Source organism: Oncorhynchus keta, chromosome 19 (assembly GCF_023373465.1).
Source record: "Oncorhynchus keta strain PuntledgeMale-10-30-2019 chromosome 19, Oket_V2, whole genome shotgun sequence".
Taxonomy (NCBI): domain Eukaryota; kingdom Metazoa; phylum Chordata; class Actinopteri; order Salmoniformes; family Salmonidae; genus Oncorhynchus; species Oncorhynchus keta.
In genome coordinates, this window is record NC_068439.1 from 83,094,463 (window position 1) to 83,101,494 (window position 7,032).

Here is a 7,032-nt window from a genome sequence, read left to right on the forward strand (position 1 = left end):
AAATTAAATATTATGGCAAAAGCTCCAGAGACCACAGGAGGAGAATGGAGGACGGATCATAATAACGGCAGGAACGGAAGAAATGTTGTAAAAAAAAAATTCACCTTTATTTAACAAGGTAGGCAAGTTGAGAACAAGTGTGACCTGGCCAAGATAAAGCAAAGAAACAACACAGAGTTACACATAAACAAACGCACAGTCAATAACACAATAGAAAAATCTATGTACAGTGTGTGCAAATGTAGAAGTATAGGGAGGTAAAGGCAATAAATTGGCCCTAGAGGTGAAATAATAACAATTTAGAATTAACACTGGAGTGATAGATGTGCAGATGATGATGTGCAAGTAGAGATACTGAAGTGCAAAAGGATAAATAACAATATGGGGGAAGTTGGGTGTGCTATTTACAGATTGGCTGTGTACAGGTACAGTGATCGGTAAGCTGCTCTGACAGCTGATGCTTAAAGTTAGAGAGGGAGATATAAGACTCCAGCTTCAGTGATTTTTGCAATTCATTCCAGTCACAGGCAGCAGAGAACTGGAACGAAAGGCAGCCAAAGGAAGTGTTGGCTTTGGGGATGACCAGTGAAATATACATGCTGGAGCGCGTGCTACGGGTGGGTGTTGCTATGGTGACCAGTGAGCTGAGATAAGACGGGGCTTTACCTAGCAAAGACTTACAGATGACCTGGAGCCAGTGGGTTTGGCGACAAATATGTAGTGAGGGTCAGTCAACGAGGGCATACAGGTCTCAGTGGTGGGTAGTATATGGGGCTTTGGTGATAAAACGGATTGCACTGTGATAACCTACATCCAGATTGCTGAGTAGAGTGTTGGAGGCTATTTTGTAAATGACATTGCCTACGTCAAGGATCGGTAGTATAGTCAGTTTTACAAGGGTATGTTTGGCAGCATGAGTGAAGAAGGCTTTGTTGCGAAATAGGAAGCCGACTCTTGATTTGATTTTTGATTGGAGATGTTTGATGTGAGTCTGGAAGGAGAGTTTGCAGTCTAGCCAGACACCTAGGTATTTGTGGTTGTCCACATATTCTTAGTCAGAACCGTCCAGAGTAGTGATGCTGGACGGTCGGGCAGGTGCGGGCAGCGATCGGTTGAAGAGTATGCACTTAGTTTTACTAGCGTTTAAAAGCAGTTGGAGGCCACGGAAGGAGTGTTGTATGGCATTGAAGCTAATTTGGACACACTGAACCGATTTGACACACTGAACTCTATCTAAGAAATAGTTGGTGAACCAGGCGAGGCAGTCATTTGAGAAACCCAGGGTATTGAGTCTGCTGATAAGATTGTAGTGATTGACAGAGTCGAAAGCCTTGGCCAGGTCGATGAAGATGGCTGCACAGTACTGTCTTTTATCGATGTAGGTTATGATATCGTTTAGGACCTTGAGCATGGCTGAGGTGCACCTATGACCAGCTCGGACACCAGGCTGCATAGTGGAGAAGGTACGGTGGAATTCGAAATGGTCGGTGATCTGTTTGTTCATTTGGCTTTTGAAGATTTCAGAAAGGCAGGGTAGGATGAATATAGGTCTATTTTATTTTTTTATTTTTATTTATTTTACCTTTATTTAACCAGGTAGGCTAGTTGAGAACAAGTTCTCATTTGCAACTGCGACCTGGCCAAGATAAAGCATAGCAGTGTGAACAGACAACACAGAGTTACACATGGAGTAAACAATTAGCAAGTCAATAACACAGTAGAAAAAATGGGCAGTCTATATACAATGTGTGCAAAAGGCATGAGGAGGTAGGCGAATAATACAATTTTGCAGATTAACACTGGAGTGATAAATGATCAGATGGTCATGTACAGGTAGAGATATTGGTGTGCAAAAGAGCAGAAAAGTAAATAAATAAAAACAGTATAAAAACAGTATGGGAATGAGGTAGGTGAAAATGGGTGAGCTATTTACCTATAGACTATGTACAGCTGCAGCGATCGGTTAGCTGCTCGGATAGCTGATGTTTGAAGTTGGTGAGGGAGATAAAAGTCTCCAACTTCAGCGATTTTTGCAATTCGTTCCAGTCACAGGCAGCAGAGTACTGGAACGAAAGGCGGCCAAATGAGGTGTTGGCTTTAGGGATGATCAGTGAGATACACCTGCTGGAGCGCGTGCTACGGATGGGTGTTGCCATCGTGACCAGTGAAGTGAGATAAGGCGGAGCTTTACCTAGCATGGACTTGTAGATGAGCTGGAGCCAGTGGGTCTGGCGATGAATATGTAGTGAGGGCCAGCCGACTAGAGCATACAAGTCGCAGTGGTGGGTGGTATAAGGTGCTTTAGTGACAAAACGGATGGCACTGTGATAGACTGCATCCAGTTTGCTGAGTAGAGTGTTGGAAGCCATTTTGTAGATGACATCGCCGAAGTCGAGGATCGGTAGGATAGTCAGTTTTACAAGGGTATGTTTGGCAGCATGAGTGAAGAAGGCTTTGTTGCGAAATAGGAAGCCGACTCTTGATTTGATTTTTGATTGGAGATGTTTGATGTGAGTCTGGAAGGAGAGTTTGCAGTCTAGCCAGACACCTAGGTACTTATAGATGTCCACATATTCAAGGTCGGAACCATCCAGGGTGGTGATGCTAGTCGGGCATGCGGGTGCAGGCAGCGAACGGTTGAAAAGCATGCATTTGGTTTTACTAGCGTCTAAGAGCAGTTGGAGGCCACGGAATTAGTGATGTATGGCATTGCAGCTCGTTTGGAGGTTAGATAGCACAGTGTCCAAGGAAGGGCCAGAAGTATACAGGTGGATCAGGGAATCGCCCGCAGCAAGGGCAACATCATTGATATATACAGAGAAAAGAATCGGCCCGAGAATTGAACCCTGTGGCACCCCCATAGAGACTCTACTGACGGGATGAGGTCAATATCCTTCCAGGATACCCTGGCCAGGTCGATTAGAAAGGTCTGCTCGCTGAAGTGTTTTAGGGAGCGTTTGACAGTGATGAGGGGTGGTCGTTTGACTGCGGACCCATTACTCACCCAGGCAATGAGGCAGTGATCGCTGAGATCCTGGTTGAAGACAGCAGAGGTGTATTTAGAGGGCAAGGTGGTCAGGATGATATCTATGAGGGTGCCCATGATTACGGATTTAGGGTTGAATCTGGTAAGTTCCTTGATCATTTGTGTGAGATTGAGGGCATCGAGCTTAGACTGTAGGATGGCCTGAGTGTTAAGCATGTCCCAGTTTAGGTCACCTAACAGTACTAACTCTGAAGATAGATGGGGGGCAATCAATTCACATATGGTGTCCAGGGCACAGCTGGGGGCAGAAGGGGGTCTATAACACGTGGAAACATTGAGAGACTTGTTTCTGGAAAGGTGAATTTTTAAAATTAGAAGCTCAAATTGTTTGGGCACAGACCTGGATAGTATGACAGAACTCTGCAGGCTATCTCTGCAGTAGATTGCAACTCTGCCCCCTTTGCCAGTTCTATCTTGTCGGGAAAATGTTTTAGTTAGGGATGGACATGTCAGGATTTTTGGTGGCCTTCCTAAGCCAGGATTCAGACACGGCTAGGACATCCGGGTTGGCGGATTGTGCTAAAGCAGTGAATAAAACAAACTTAGGGAGGAGGCTTCTTAACATGCATGAAACCAAGGCTTTTACAGTTACAGAAGTCAACAAATGAGAGCGCCTGGGGAATGGAAGTGGAGCTAGAGGCTGCAGGGTTAACCTCTACATCACCAGAGGAACAGAGGAGGAGTAGGATAAGGGTACAGCTAAGGGTACCCCTCCTCCCCAGGGATCACCAGGGGTCACCAGGGGTCACCAGGGGTCACCAACCACACCTGTCATTTGGACCCTTTCTTTGAATCTCACATCCTGTCTCCTTTGAGTAGTAGGGCAAAATCACTAGGGAAGCCAATCCCCAAACAAAAGCCATATTACAACCCGTGTGTTGTGATAATTGTGTTGTTTGCTCTATAACCTGTTAGTTCATATGCCTTGACACCCTGATATATACTGCAGGCCTGAAGGCCAAGACAATAAGAAGACACTGTTTAGTTCATATGCCTTGACACCCTGATATATACTGTAGGCCTGAAGGCCAAGACAATAAGAAGACACTGTTTAGTTCATATGCCTTGACACCCTGATTTATACTGTAGGCCTGAATGCCAAGACAATAAGAAGACACTGTTTAGTTCATATGCCTTGACACCCTGATTTAAACTGTAGGCCTGAAGGCCAAGACAATAAGAAGACACTGTTTAGTTCATATGCCTTGAAACCCTGATATATACTGTAGGCCTAAAGGCCAAGACAATAAGAAGACACTGTTTAGTTCATATGCCTTGACACCATGATATATACTGTAGGCCTGAAGGCCAAGACAATAAGAAGACACTGTTTAGTTCATATGCCTTGACACCCTGATTTATACTGTAGGCCTGAAGGCCAAGACAATAAGAAGACACTGTTTAGTTCATATGCTTTGACACCCTGATATATACTGTAGACCTGAAGGCCAAGACAATAAGAAGACACTGTTTAGTTCATATGCTTTGACACCCTGATATATACTGTAGGCCTGAAGGCCAAGACAATAAGAAGACACGGTTTAGTTCATATGCCTTGACACCCTGATTTATACTGTAGGCCTAAAGGCCAAGACAATAAGAAGACACTGTTTAGTTCATATGCCTTGACACCCTGATTTATACTGTAGGCCTGAATGCCAAGACAATAAGAAGACACTGTTTAGTTCATATGCCTTGACACCCTGATATATACTGTAGGCCTGAAGGCCAAGACAATAAGAAGACACAGTGGCAGAATAAATTCAACCACACATTAAGTTTCATCACAAAACTGGAGAGCAACATCTGTCCGGTGATGTCCACAAAACATATTTCATGACCGACAACATGGTCAAGCAAGGTCATTTTCCTGACATTTTCGGCCTACTAAAACAGCTATTGATTTAGAACCACGGAGAGTTACCGCAAGTCGCAAAGAAAAACAGGAGCTGCCTCCACTATTTCAGCATCATTTCAACTTCAACATTTCAGCATCACCTCACCTATGCTTAGTGACAGTGACAACTAATAGATACCAATAATGATTGGCTGTCCATGGTTCTGATATCTGTGTGCGTGCATTCCAGTAGAAAGACATGTTGACTCACCCTTCTTGTAGAGAAATGCCAATGACATCCTCCTCTCTTTCTTGTTGCCTAAACAGTCATACGCTTTATTTTTTTGTTGTCCTAACCTACTTGGCTAAAATATTTGCTCGTTAGCCTAACTTCCTTTCATGGTCAATGGTATGCCAAACCAGCTAGTTAACATTAGCATACTACATCTAGCTACATGTTGAACTTCCATCCTCTCAGGCCAGGGGCACAATGTATGAATTTATGGTCGGATCAAAATCGCCGTTATAATCATTGGCCAGTACGGAGAATTAAGTAATACCACAAGTTCAGATCCCTATCTCCATCCATGGCTAATTTAGGAAAGGGATGGTTTTAGCTAGCTAGCTAGCCACCGGATGAAGACAACACAACAAGATGCAACAATGCAAGTTTTTTTTTCTGACGTTTGGTTTTGTGATGTGATTGGTCTGAAGCCAAATCCAAATTGGCTTCCATTTTTTTTGTTTGTGCACTAGGACCATTCATAGCTGAGCTCACTCAATTAGGTTCAATGCAGAGATTGGCTATTATACAAAAAATAAAAAAAATATCATTATACAAAAATAAAAATATGAAAGGAGGCGAAATTACTCGCTAGCTTCCCTTGCATTCAATGCTACAGGCGTCAACAATGTCATGCTCTTTCTGATCAGACAGCTTCAGATAGATACGCTACACATGGTGACACACAGAGGGGCGCTGTTTCATTCGCTCGGATGCTTTCGCCGGTGAGATACATTCAGCCTCTTGCAAATTGAAGGAAATGTATGAAACACAGAGAGTCAATTTTGTACATTTTTTCTAAGAGTGTAGAGTTGTATCTCCTTTTTTATCCATTTATAGATCGACTTTATAGATTATATTATAGATCAACTTTATAGATTATATTATAGATTGACTTTATAGATTATATTATAGATCGACTTTATAGATTATATTATACATTATATTATAGATCGACTTTATAGATTATATTATACATTATATTATATTATATTATTATAGACTTCAGATGACATTGAAGGACTCCAAAGACCAGACCATTAGCAAGGCTGCACCTCTCCTACAAACTGGACGGAAATGGACATCATCCAAGGCTGTGCAGCAAGCAACATCAGCCCTGAGACACCAAGACATTGTGGGGAATATCCAGCATGGAAGAGGAGGCTTTGGCCTGGCAGCAAGCAAACCAACGTTCCATAAGGCAACAACATCTGAACGCAGGAAGCTGGTGGTCGAGGAGGTGCGCAGACAGGAGGAGACTGCAAGAAGTGCCAAGGCTGTCTCTCTTTCTAAACAAGGGCAATGGACGCGGTGGGAAGGCCTGGAGAGGAGAAAGATCAACTGGAGTGAGCTTTGGCAAATGGAGGCAAGCAACATCAGCTTCATCATAAGAGCTGTTTATGATGTGCTTCCATCACCAAAAAATCTACATCAATGGTATGGCGAGGACTCGACCTGCCCCCTCTGCCCAGCTCCAGCGACTCTCAGGCATATAATGACAGGTTGCAAGACCAGCCTCTCACAAGGCCGCTACACCTGGAGGCACAATCAGGTCCTCAAGAGCCTGGCTGCAGCACTTGAGACCAAGAGGAGTGCAACCAATTCATTACCTCCAAAAACAAGCAATCCCGTCAAAACAACAACATTCATCCGGGAGGGACAGAAAAGGGCCAAGCATCCTCCTACAAAGCCAGAAACTGGACACCTAGCCATGGCCCGGGACTGGAAGATGCTTGTCGATATTGGCCAGCAACTAATTTTTCCACCTGAGATTGCTTCTACCAACCTTAGGCCAGACATGGTACTCTGGTCCCCTTCACGAAAGGCTGTGTACATCATAGAGCTCACAGTCCCGTGGGAAAACTC